This window comes from Glycine max, chromosome 6, assembly GCF_000004515.6.
Source record: "Glycine max cultivar Williams 82 chromosome 6, Glycine_max_v4.0, whole genome shotgun sequence".
Lineage (NCBI taxonomy): Eukaryota > Viridiplantae > Streptophyta > Magnoliopsida > Fabales > Fabaceae > Glycine > Glycine max.
This window is the reverse complement of record NC_038242.2, coordinates 42,534,733-42,547,568: the sequence shown is the minus strand read 5'-3', so window position 1 is coordinate 42,547,568 and position 12,836 is coordinate 42,534,733. Positions and strand designations below refer to the sequence as shown.

Genomic DNA, 12,836 nt, shown 5'->3' with positions numbered 1-12,836 from the left:
CTTCTCTTATCATCGGTAATTGTTTTTCTCTTGTAAAGCATGTTTTAACCGATCATTAGTCCTGCAAGTTATCTTTAAAAAAGGTTGAAGGTTAATAAGCAAAAACCAAGATAAAACCAACTCATAACTAACTTCCTTTTTATCAAATATCACTTGAGATCGTTTCAAGGTCCAACGCCTTAGCGATTCTCTCCTCTTTACAAAAAAAAAAAGATCGTTTCAAGGTCCAATGCCTTAACGATCCTCTTCGCTTTTTAAAAGTTTGAAACATCGTTTCAAGGTCTAACGCCTTAAATGACTTTTGTTCGTAATAAATCAATCTTTTAAAAAAAAACATAAAATCAATATAAAACACACACATTTTAGACTTAAAGAAATACGTAGGTCTGATTTCCTCATCGCACCTGAGGATACGTAGGAGCAAGGGCAACACCCTTGTCGACCCCAAAAAGTAAAAAAACATAAAAAGGGAAAAAAAAATAAAAAACATAAAAAGGGAAAATACATAATTTTGAAGTCATGTTTTGCACACTCGATTAGAGGCTGTCGTCCATTGTGACGGGCGCATGGGGTGCTAATACCTTTCCTGTGCGTAAACAATTTCCGAACCCTCATTTTCAAAATCCGCAGACCTTTGTCTTTTTGGTGTTTCTAGTGTTTTCCTCGAATAAACATTGATGGCGACTCTGCTTGTTTTCTCCCTTGGAGACAAACACTTTGGCCTATTATTTGGCCTTTTCGCACCCCCGCCGAAGGGTAGGTTGCAACACATGGTGCCACAATTATAGCAGTGCTACACATGTAAACACAACAACAACCTTGACCTCGTTGAAGGGAGAAGAACTAGATTTCAAGCAAAAATCTCAAAAGATAAAGCGATATGATGTTTGTAAATTTGTTGTTCAAATTTTTGGACAATAAAGAGAAATAACGCTTTCAATCTTGCAATGTGATGAGAGATCTATGATGTAGATTTCTTCATGGCAATTTGCAAATTGTGTTGGGTTCGTTCACTATTGGGGAGATGTTGAAAGGATGTCTTATGTTGAATTGATTTGGAGAAGATGTGAAGGAGCTTCAACAATGGTAGTTTTTGGTGGCGCTTGGTGACGAAGAAGGTTGCGATGCAAGGGAGTTTGGGTTCTTGCGGTGGTGACAGAAGAAGGATGATGTGGCGACGGTTAGGGATTATCAGTGGCAGTGATGGTGTTAAAAAAGATGATGGAGGTGTTGAGGAGGACAACGATGGTGTTTGTGGCGATGATGAGGGGTTTGCTGGTGTCGGAAGTGTCGTTGGCTATGACAAAGGTATAGACGATAACACAACAAGGGAACAAAGACAGGATATGGTGGTTAGGGTCTACCATAATAGCGTACACATGAGATTAATTCAACAATTAAAAGATGTAGTTCATGGTGAACCAATTAAAAAGGTGGTCCACCATAGAAGTTGCCATACATACGAGGAGGGATCAATATACACAAAGAGTAATTCTTTTAGAGTTACTTTTCATCCTCATCATTTATTTTTTAAAATCTAATAGTTATAATAAGTCACTAATCTTATAAGTTAGATTCTAAGAAAATAAATGATAAAGATTAAAAGTAGCTTTAAAAGAGTTACTCTTGATATAATTTAATATATCCTCTCTCTGTATGATTAACATTAAAAAAAATTAAATTAATAATTAAGACTTATATATTCATCTTAAAACAAGTTATTATAATATTCATATGAAAATAAGTCTCACAATAAAATACTATATAAGCTTTTTAATTTAGATTTTCATCGCATACATATAATTTGTATTATATAACAATATATGTATTTTTAAATAATTCTTATTATTATCTGATTCAGAATTTTTTTATTATTATTTAACTTATTATTAATATAATTATGTCAATTTATTATCTTTATTATTAGACAAATTGGTTAAATTTGATACAAATGTGGGGTAATTTATAAATGTTTTTAACTTAATTGAACTTTTGGTTTTTATTGTACTTATGCAATTTTGGTACTTCAAGTTCTAATTGTGTGAATTAGATCTTCTAGTACAATAATTGTGTGATTTTTCTCCTTTCGTCGGTCTGTGATAAATATTTAATATATTTTTCCGATATGGTACTAGATGATGACATGTAAATGTCATGACAATTGACATATTACTTGACATGTATATTGTTGCAACTTCATTAAATTTTTTGTTTCTTTATTGTTGCAATAGTGAAGCACCAAAAGAACAAATAAGCTACCTTAGTATCTGTTGGGTAATCAACACTCCTACAAATAAAATTACCCACACCCACATAGGATCGTGATAACACACACAAAGATTACACCAATATAAAAATAATAACAAACACAAAAATTTAACGTGGTTCGACATCTCTTGCATACGTCCATGGAATCGTCTCAAAAAATATTTTCAATATCACAAGAATGATTACAAGATTGTAACTTACTTCAAATAGTGTATCACTCTACAAACCCGAGTATCTCACTCAATGATTACAAGATATGATAACACTCTCACACAAAGACACTTTTCTCTCAACAAAATGACTTTGGTTCATAATCTCTCTTCTCTCACACTTTCTTCATGTGTTGTTTCTCCACTAAATCTCTTTTCTATTTATGGTGAAGATTATCACCAACTATAGTAAATAAGTTCTCTTGGAAGTTGAAACAAAAACAACTTTCAATTCATCCATTCAACTAATAAGGTTCATATAGTAAAATGTAATCTTCCACTTTGCATTTAAGCTACCTAAGCATTAGTGATAAAAATTCAATTCCCAATATGCATGCACCTTATCTTTTGGCTTGAAACTCTGCAATTGTACCTACTAGTTTTGACATGTGCAATGCACACAATAAACAGTTTGTTTGTGTAGTTATAAGAATAATTTTGTGTTAAATAATATAGTTCTGTAACAAAATAATATTCAAGTTTTTTTTATTGAATTATTTGTTTTGACATATAATAAGTAAAACATTAAAAAATATTCAAATTAATAAAACTTAGATAAAATGTGTCACTGTTGCAAAGCAATTAATGATGTTACAAAGTGTTGAAACAAAAAAGTAATTATTCAATTATTCTTCACATATCTATAATTGCTTATCAAAGAAAATAAAGATAAAAATAATTTAGAAATATATGATTTTATATGCAAGAATTTGATGAACTATATTTTGAATTGTAACTTATTAAAATGAAAACTTTCATTACAATGTGTTTCTGATTGTAAAGATGTTTAAATTTCAATCTCATGTTGCATTTATTGTCCATTTGAAACCACAAATTAATGTTGAAGGTTACACAAATTAAGAAATAAAAAAATGAAATGGTAAAAAATATTGAAATATTGTATTTGATAGAAAATATATGATATTTGAATTATCTTCATCCTCATTACATATATAAGAATCTTCAATCGTCTGCGAGTTGTAAGCTTGATATTGTTTCATACAATTGTCCATGTAAAAAAAAAAAAACTGATCTTACAAGATAAATTCCAACATTTTTTAGAGTTTGCCCTTGACTTTTGTATATTGTCATTCCAAAGGAAAAGACTACTAAAAAAATGTTTGGGCTGAAACTAAAATGGAATTCTATGATAAGATGAAATCAATGTTAATCTTAGGATGAAAACCTTTTTCTCCAATGTTGACGCAATAAATGACTTTTGCTTCCAAAACATAATTTTCCAATTGGGTGACAATGAGTCTAGTTTCATTACACAACCTAGAAAATCGAACTATATTTCTTAATAGCACGATGGGAAGACCAATCTTAAGCTTTAATTGATGGTTGAAAAGTTAGATGTAACAATCGTATTTAAAAACTCAGGAATATGTACATTATCTAGTCCGAGGTAGAGCTTCACTTTTTTAATGCAACAACTTGCAAAAGCATCACAATAGAGTCTTGTTAGGTGTTTTTTGCATGGTCAAATGAAACCACAAGTTTCAAAATAATAGGACTTGCGTCCAAGTCATCTCCCAAAGGACTAGTGCTTATCCAAGCAATTCTAATCGAAAGACTCAGGTTTTGGAATAATGATTTCTCACATGTTTGTACTTGAATAATAAAGAACAATGAACAGTAAAAATAATTAATTAAAGAACTAATGTAAGAACAAAAGTAATGTAAAAGAGAATAGTAGTAGAACAATCGTAATGTTGTTGTGAGAATTGAGAGGTTAGACTTGGTTTCCCTCTCTTTCAATATAATAAACACAATTTACCTAATTATCATGAAATTTATCCTCATTTCACAAATATATTCTAATCCTAATGTCTTAGGCGGAAGAGTCTAAATTATTTAGATTAATTCCCAATGTCATGGAAAATTAATCTAAATAACCAACATTAACATTTAAGAATTAATGGAGCCTAATTGGTATTGACCTATGTCTAGTGACAATCCCAATTACTCTTCTCAGTTCAAGAACCAAAAGAGTGTCTGTCAACTAAACTAATAATTCCTATAATCATGGAGTAGGTGATCAGTCTAAAATAAGCATTAAGACTAGAAGAAGAATAATAAAAACCCCAACTGATGTGGAAATTAGTTGCACTTGAAGCTGTGACTTTTGTGAGGAAGAACAATTCACTCACTAGCTTGCTTTATTACATTCAAATAACATATATATATATATATACACCAAAAAAGGAGAAAGACAACTCGGCAAGACAAGACATACCACTGTCTTCTACAACAAGCTAAGCAGGAAATTAAGAAAGATAAAAACAAAAAATCTATCAAGAGATACACATAATTATAACACTCCCCTTCAAGCTGGAGCATATAAATTGTATGCACCAAGCTTGGAACATATAAACTAAATCCTAGGACCCCTTAAGGACTTAGTCAAAATATCAGTTGGCTGATCATTATAATTAATGAACTCAGTGGCAATCTCTTTGGACAGTAGCTTCTCCCGAATAAAGTGACAGTCAATCTCTATGTGCTTGGTCCTCTCATTGAAGACTGGGTTTGAAGCAATGTGAAGAGCAGCCTGATTATCATAGTATAACTTCATTTGCACCACTTTACAGAATTTTAACTCTTCAAGAATTTGTTTAACCCATATAAGTTTCCATGTAACCATAGCCATAGATTTGTATTCAGCCTCTGCACTAGATTGAGCAACAACAATTTTCTTCTTGCTTTTCCAAGAGATAATATTTCCTCCAATGGAGACACAATATCATGATGTGGATCTCCTATCCATGGGACAACCAGCCCAGTGTGCATCACAATACCCAGATATTTGTGTGTTACCTTTGTCTTCATAAAGCAATCCTTGTCCCGGAGCTCTCTTTATATATCTAAGAATACGTATAACAACATTATAATGATCAACATGGGGATTTTGCATAAATTGGCTCACCACTCCAACAACAAAGGAAATATTAGGTCTTGTAATGGTGAGATAAATGAGTTTTCCCACAAGTCTCCTATATCTCTCTGGGTCAGGATAAATTTCACTTTGATCTACCTTGAGCTTCATATTCGGATCCATAGGGCTATCAACATGTCTACAATTCTGTATGCATGTCTCCTCCAAACTGTCAAGAGTATACTTCCTCTGTCAAGAGCATACTTAGTTTCACATTTAGGCCATTATATCCCTCTTATCATGTGTATATTTGCATGCATATTTTTATGCCTACTTGACCATTGTCTCTACTTTGTTGTGTAACAATATTGTCGCCTAACTAGTTCACAATTTTACACCATTATGCCAGTGAACATGTTTTAGTTACTTTCATTTTTGTCTATAATTCGTAGCTTGGAATTATTTTTATGATGATATAAATAGGGCCAACAAAACGAAGAAAGCAATTTAAGGTTGGAGATGATGGTAATATATTGTTTGATGAAGAAGAACTCAAAATGATTCTAGGTTTTAAGAGAGGTGAGGACTATATTGAGGTTGTTTGTGTCTCTTCAAACAAAAAATTATGGAGATTATGTTGGGAGGTTAAAAATTAATAACAAAGGTCAATATTTCATCACTTGTGTGTGCTGTCCAGGGTGTCCCTTTAGTAAGTTTTCCACTTTTCATTTCTTAAGCTTTTTTTTATGGTATAATTGATCTCTCATGTTTGAAGCAAGTATTTTTGTTTTGCCTTGTTATAATTGTACAATAAAAAAAGTTAAGGGACAAGAACTGCAGAGTATCTTGATCTTTTTTTTAGCCTTTCATAATTCTCTTTCTTATTTACAATAGGTTAAATAATAGTTTTTGTTTTGTAATCTGGAGGAAAAAAATAAATAGCACATGTAGACTTTTATATATCTGCTTTCTCTAATTTCCTTCTCTTTAAATATGTATGAACATGGTGCAATTACATGCGGAAAAAAAGTTAGCTGTTGAAATTATTAATTATTACAAGACTTATATATTTGGTTTAATTCCCTTTAGAAAATTAATTAATTACCATTTATTAATTAGAGTGGGAGAGTATTTCTTTGGAAAAAAACCTATACCATGCTAATATTCATAAGTAAATTATACTCATAGCTCTTATGTTTTTATCAAATTGCACTTGATATTCCTCATTGCTTTACATTATTTTTATCCCCCTTTTGTTAACGTCGTTAACTAACATCAATTGAAATATGTGAGTCGATGAAATTGTCCTAACATCTTTGTTACATTCGCACACCCTCTGTTTTTTTTCTTCAAATTGCACCAGATATTCCTTCCTTTTTTACATTACTTTTACCCCCCCCCCCTTCTATTAACATCCTTAACTAACACCAACTAAGATATGTGAGCAGATAAAATTGCCATAACATCTTTGTTAAATACTCAATAAAAAATTAACAATTAATCCTGTGAATGGATATTTCTTAAGGCAATAATAGTTTTTCCTTTAATATTTGACTCTTACTTCATTGTTGCTAACACTTGAAGAAGATACAACTCTTGATTGAAACATTATATCAAACACCTAATCATAAAAAAATATTTGAAAGCAAGGAGTTAAAAACACAAATGCAGAAGCAAGACACTAAAATTTGAAGCAAATAACCATATTCAATCAATAGACATTGATGAGAACACGTCCAACAAAAATGCAACAACCAAATGATCCAACACACATAAAAAAATTGAACTAAAAAAAGAAGGAAGGGTGTTAACACATGTGTAGTAACAAGGTAAGTTCATGCTCAACAAAAAACTGGGTTCACGTTCAATTAGAGAAAAAAGAAAAAGAAGGAAGACTATTAAAATATTTCTAGGTTCAAAATGATATCATGTCTTTTATGAATGAAAATATTTTAGTCATAAATTTTCATTAAAAGTCAAGTGACTATCATGTGTCTACTTTCTATTAAATTATTAAACGATGTTTAGGAGGGAGGAGTTCTGGGTGCAATATGAGCTAAACAATTAAGGAGTTTATTATAAGATGCAAAAAATAAATGGTGTCTGGTGCAATTTCAAAAAAATACAGGAGATGCAAATCTAATTTATTCTTGAAAAAAACATAAATTCTTCATCATTAGTAAACTCCAATAATTGTTAAACAAAACCACTATTTCTGCTGGATACTCAGTTGGTAGTGAATGATATATATCTCTGCTACATTCATATAACTTACAAAGTTCTAAGTTTATTAACGGGTAATAAGCTTCCATTGTCAGTATGAATTATACCATTATTACAATTACAATATTTACAAATTAATATCTATATGTTCCAGTGAAAAGAGACAGAAAATTATTATTATTAGCCTAAAATAAAAATTTGGTTTCTTATTTATATTTTAGATTTCAGTTTGATCCCTTATGTTTTTAAAGTTCCACTTTGTTCCATTAAAGTTTTTCTGCTAGACCATATTAGTTCTTCTACTAGTTTATTACACAAGTTTGGTCAACATATGGCAAGTTGTTTAAAATTAATACGATTAGCGTAAAGATTGACTAAAGAATCAATGCCATCTAACAAGAACAATCCCACCAAAGTCAAACTTTTAAAATATAGATAATCTTATTACACTATTTTACTATGATTATTATTTGGATGCTAGGCATTATTTGTTGGCTACCTTGTACCCATTATATTAGATCAAGACCAGAATTATTAATTTCTCTAAGTAATAAGGGGGAACAATGAAGTTGGTGGAAACATCTTTATTTGTAATAATCAGTGAATGTGACTCTAGAAGAATTTGAGAAACATGCTTTAAGGGAAGAGAGTGGAAGGTGGAAGAGAAACATCTGGGTTGATTGCGAAGATAAAGACAAAGTTCCACCCTGAAAGACACCTCTAATGAAATATTACACACACCAGGTGATGTGCCATCATTTTCTTCTATTTTCTAAACCCTTTTTGCACCATTTTAATTACTGATTGGTCTTAATTGTCAATTAATCAGGCAGTTTTATTATTTGGGCTCATTTAGCTAATTTGATGTTTTTAATCTAATTTCAGGAATTAATGAAACATTGGGCTTAATCCGGATTTTGGTTATGGACTTGAAGAGGGCAAATTAAGCAGCGCTTACCTTAGTTAATTTCTAATTAGGAAATTTCGCAATTTTATTTTATGTTGTTCAGTGTTTATTTCGTTTTGGGCCAGAGTATTGTAATAGGGCCTAGTGACTTTGAGTGACTCTTTTTAAATAGCAACCTTGGGATTCGTGCAGGGCATTCTGTTATGCTATTCATTATTCAGAGCTTTTGTTTTAGGGTTTTCGTTTTTCTGCTTAATGCTATTGTTCACATAATGCAATTTTACGTTTTCTGTTTCTAATTACAATTTCGTTCTTGCTTCTTCTTCTACTCTCATTTACGTTTCTGTTTCATCTACGTTTCTGTTCATTTACGTTTTGTTCATTTACGTTTCTACTTCATGTTTCATTTGCGTTTTTTGTTTGAATCCATGGAAGGCTAGATTTTCTGGTGTTGTTTCCTTTTGAGGACGAAGCCCAACTCTCTTTGAGGTTTCGCTTGTAATGTGGTTCCCTGGCAGTTTTCCCTTCATCAGTTATCCCAAATTCGTGAATATTAATCAGTGCACGCTTCGTGTTCGATTAATTGCCTCTGAGCCTAACTTGCGTTCATGCTTAATGGACGAAGGGCTAACTGGTGTATGTGGTGCCTAATCATGTATTGACAACCCTAAGTTGATTTTCGCTTAGTAAATTGAAATAGGGTTGGATTAAGTGGTTGACTGTTAGGGACGAATTCTCCATAACCCAGGATAAGAGAATGGCTTCTGAATCAAAGGAAACAACCCGTTTTTAATATTAGTAATTTCGTATTCCAGTTTACTTGTTCTGCTCTTTAATCACAAAACAAACAAACCCCCCCCCCAATCGTTATTGTTACTGCAAGTATATTATGAACATTTGGTTTGTCACTGCTCGTTGGGAAACGACCTAGGATCACTTCCTAGTTACTGCATTTTCATGTTTATTTGATTCGGGTACGGCCTCGATCAAATTTGGCGCCGTTGCCGGGGAGCAGTGTCCAAAGGTTCATAATAGCTAGCTAGTGTTGTGTGTTTAATCCTTTCGTGTTTTATGTTTAAATTGTTAGTATTGTGTTAGTATGTGTGTTAGTGTTGTTTAATGTCCTGGTATTTTGTTTAATGTGTGTTCTGTTTCAGTTTTTCCATTAAGCGTTTCCCCTGTTTCAGTCTTGGGTGTTTTGCTGTGAAGATTGTGCTTGCGGCAAAAACAGAGTAGTAGTAGAAATCAATTAGAGACGGATTTTAGCGACCACCCATGCTGAATTATTTGAGATTTTTTGTTTTAGTAGCTAGGGTTGTTATTTTTGGCTGAATTTTTTTGTGGTAACTTCTTTTAATCCATATTTTGTGGGAAAAATAGCTAGAGCCTTTAGTTTGGTCAGATTTGAAAGTTCAAAAAAACTAGCAAATTTTGTGTTTGTCAAAACTTCAAACGGCCATAACTTTTGCTCCGGTTATCAGAATCACAATTATTGTATATGCATTTGGGGTAGAAAAAAATTTCCTACGCCGTGGTAGCCAGCCATGGGCCGGCTGAGGTCTCCATCGTCCAAAAAAAGCGATTCTGTCAAAAGTTTTTTATTTTTCAAGTTTTATTCACTTATTTTTCTTAACTTACCATTTTTAGCTTTCATAGTTAGACTTTGAATTTTTGTCTGAAATTTTTTGTGCTATCTTCTCATCATTTTATAAGGTTGCTCACAAAATTTCAAGTCATTTGGATATCATTTGAGGGTAGCTGTAGTTCAAACCTACACCTTTATTTACATGATAAGGCAACTAGTTGTGTGCATGCTGAATGTAGTGTATGACTAGAGGTAATCCATCTGACTTACAACCCTTTGATCCTGAGATAGATAGGACATTTCATAGATTAGTTAGGCATCATTTTATACCTTTTGATCATTCTGAGCATTCCATTACTGGTGAATCTGTGCATTCTGTTATTGGTGATTTTGAACATCCTGATCTTGAGCATTATAATTTTGAGCATTCTGATTCTGAGCATTCTGATTCTGAGCATTCTGATTTTGCACATTCTGAGAACATGGCACAACCTCCACCCCGTGAGAGGACTCTAAGGGAAATGGCTGCACCTGATTTCACCTACGAAAGCTTGTGCATCCAATACCCTGATGAGGATGTCCCATATGTTCTTAAAACTGGACTGATTCATTTGCTTCCAAAGTTTCATGGCCTTGCAGGTGAAGGCCCGCACAAACATTTGAAAGAATTTCACATTGTCTGCTCAACCATGAAACCCCCAGATGTCCAAGAGGATCACATATTTCTGAAGGCTTTTCCTCATTCATTAGAGGGAGTGGCAAAGGACTGGCTGTATTACCTTGCTCCAAGGTCCATCACGAGCTGGGATGACCTTAAGAGAGTATTCTTAGAAAATTTTTTCCCTGCTTCCAGGACCACAGCCATCAGGAAGGATATCTCAGGTATTAGACAACTCAGTGGAGAGAGCTTGTATGAGTACTGGGAGAGATTTAAGAAACTATGTGCCAGTTGCCCCCACCATCAGATTTCAGAACAGCTTCTTCTCCAATATTTTTATGAAGGACTCAGTAATATGGAGAGAAGTATGATAGATGCTGCCAGTGGTGGAGCCCTTGGAGACATGACTCCTGCTGAAGCCAGAAATTTAATTGAGAAGATGGCTTCCAACTCCCAGCAGTTTAGCGCCAGAAATGATGCCATAGTCATTATAGGAGTGCATGAGGTAGCTACAAACCCATCTGCATCATCTGAAACTAAGAAGCTTGAAGGCAAACTGGATGCATTGGTTAACTTGGTAACCCAGCTGGCCTTGAATCAGAAATCTGTACCTGTTGCAAGGGTTTGTGGTTTGTGCTCCTTTGCTGACCACCATACAGACCTTTGCCCTTCCATGCAGCAACCTGGAGCAATTGAGCAGCCTGAAGCTTATGCTGCAAATATTTACAATAGACCTCCTCAACCTCAGCAGCAAAATCAACCACAGCAGAACAATTATGACCTCTCCAGCAACAGATACAACCCTGGATGGAGGAATCACCCTAACCTCAGATGGTCCAGCCCTCAGCAATAACAACAGCAGCCTGCTCCTTCCTTCCAAAATGCTGCTGGCCCAAGCAGACCATACATTCCTCCACCAATCCAACAACAACAACAACCCCAGAAACAGCCAACAGTTGAGGCCCCTCCACAACCTTCCCTCGAAGAACTTGTGAGGCAAATGACTATGCAGAACATGCAGTTTCAGCAAGAGACCAGAGCCTCCATTCAGAGCTTAACCAATCAGATGGGACAATTGGCTACCCAATTGAATCAACAACAATCCCAGAATTCTGACAAGCTGCCTTCTCAAGCTGTCCAAAATCCCAAAAATGTCAATGCTATTTCATTGAGGTCGGGAAAGCAATGTCAAGGACCTCAACCCGTAGCACCGTCCTAATCTGCAAATGAACCTGCCAAACTTCACTTTATTCCAGAAAAAGGTGATGACAAAAATTTACCTAACAATTTCTGTGCAGGTGAATCTTCTTCCACAGGTAATTCTGAATTGCAGAAGCAGCACATTCCCCCTCTTCCATTCCCTCCAAAAACAGTTTCCAACAAAAAAATGGAAGAGGCAGAGAAAGAGATCTTGGAAACGTTTAGAAAAGTAGAGGTAAACATACCTCTGTTGGATGCGATAAAGCAAATTCCAAGATATGCCAAATTCTTGAAGGAGCTGTGCACTAATAAGCAGAAGCTTAAAGGAAGTGAACGGATTAGCATGGGCAGAAATGTCTCCGCATTGATTGGTAAATCTGTTCCTCAAATTCCTGAAAAATGCAAAGATCCAGGTACATTCAGCATACCTTGTATCATAGGGAATAGTAAGTTTGACAATGCCATGCTAGATTTAGGAGCTTCTGTTAGTGTTATGCCTCTGTCTATTTTTAATTCTCTATCTCTAGGCCCCTTGCAGTCAACTGATGTGGTAATTCATTTAGCTAATAGAAGTGTTGCCTACCCTGTTGGTTTCATAGAAGATGTCTTAGTTAGAGTTGGTGAACTGATTTTCCCTGTTGATTTTTATATTTTGAATATGGAAGATGGATTTTCTCAAGGATCAGTTCCCATCATTCTAGGCAGACCTTTTATGAAAACTGCTAGAACTAAGATAGATGTTTATGCAGGCACACTGTCTATGGAATTTGGTGACATAACTGTTCATTTTAATATTCTGGATGCTATGAAATACCCATCTGAAGATCTTTCTGTATTTTGTGCTGAAATAATTGACCATGTTGTTGATGAATACATGACTGATCTTTATTCTAATCTGCATGCCTCTC

The 12,836-nt window shown here is 34.0% G+C and overlaps 1 non-coding gene across 1 annotated transcript; it reads right to left on the bottom strand.

The window, feature by feature from the left end:
• Positions 1 to 10,930: 10,930 nt before the first annotated feature.
• On the bottom strand, positions 10,931 to 11,037 carry LOC113002056 (small nucleolar RNA R71). The gene has a single exon (XR_003267584.1). It is a non-coding gene; the product is annotated as a small nucleolar RNA R71 (small nucleolar RNA).
• Positions 11,038 to 12,836: the final 1,799 nt, after the last annotated feature.